This window comes from Plasmopara halstedii (genome assembly GCF_900000015.1).
Source record: "Plasmopara halstedii genome assembly, contig: Scaffold_54, whole genome shotgun sequence".
In the NCBI taxonomy this organism is placed as follows: domain Eukaryota; phylum Oomycota; class Peronosporomycetes; order Peronosporales; family Peronosporaceae; genus Plasmopara; species Plasmopara halstedii.
Window position 1 is genome coordinate 528,370 of NW_020186975.1, and position 1,023 is coordinate 529,392.

The following is a 1,023-nucleotide window of genomic DNA, read 5'->3' on the forward strand; positions in this document are numbered from 1 at the left end:
GCTTCTCGCATGGATCGAGCCCGACCATACGAGCTTCCTCGAGCCAAGTTCGACTTGGTGATCGCCACCGGACGCACGTTTGCGAAAACACTGTTGCAGCGCATCATGGCTTCGCTCGCTGGCTCCAACCATGAAAATGAAGTTCTCGAAGAGCTGTACAGACAGCATGAGATCGGCCAGGTGTCGAAACTCCCTGGCGGAAACTTGAGAGTCAAAGTGAAGTCCAAAGATGCATGCCTGAAACTCGAACGCACGAAGGGGATCATCTTGGGAGGCAACTTTCAGTCCAAGAAGTACGACGTCCTCGCGAGCAAGAACTACCTCGACATCTCGAACGTCGACTCGGACACAAACACGGACGTGATCTTGCTCCGACTCTTCATTCTCGGAAGTCAACCAATCTACGACTCGTTCCGTGCGGTCAACATGGCGACTGGCATCACCTCAGCACATGGCGCGTATACTTCTTGCCAAAGACGTGTCCGCCGCAGCTGATGGTGAACGGATCGGTGTGTGACCAGATTCTCTTCGATAACAAGCTTCAACCCGCTCACGGCAAGAATGCGCCGTACCAGTCCGAGCGTCTCCCGTATGAATTTCGGTCACACCACGGCATCGACCTGCTCACGAGTGACGAGATCTTCCCGGAAAATGCACCCTCCGCTGTTCTAACTGCGACGATACAGCCGACACAAGCCCCTGCAAAGTTACCTCATACACTGAAGGTCTCTGCACCAACGAAATGACCGTTACTGCCCAAGAAATCCACGCAAGGGACATCAAGCAGGTCCAAAACCTCGCTCTAACAGGCTGTTGAGGAGGTCAAGAAGCGTGATGTGAAGCCCCATGGTAGAGCTCAGCATGGCAAGTCACCAGCTGCCGACAATCATCTTGCACTGATGCCGAGAACCCCAGACGACACGTTGTCGATCTCGACCTTCATCGGCACGAACGGAAAGTTGTCACTCCCCGGGAGCCCAGAATTTACGTCGGTAACCCCTCCCATGCTGCTGTTGACGAACG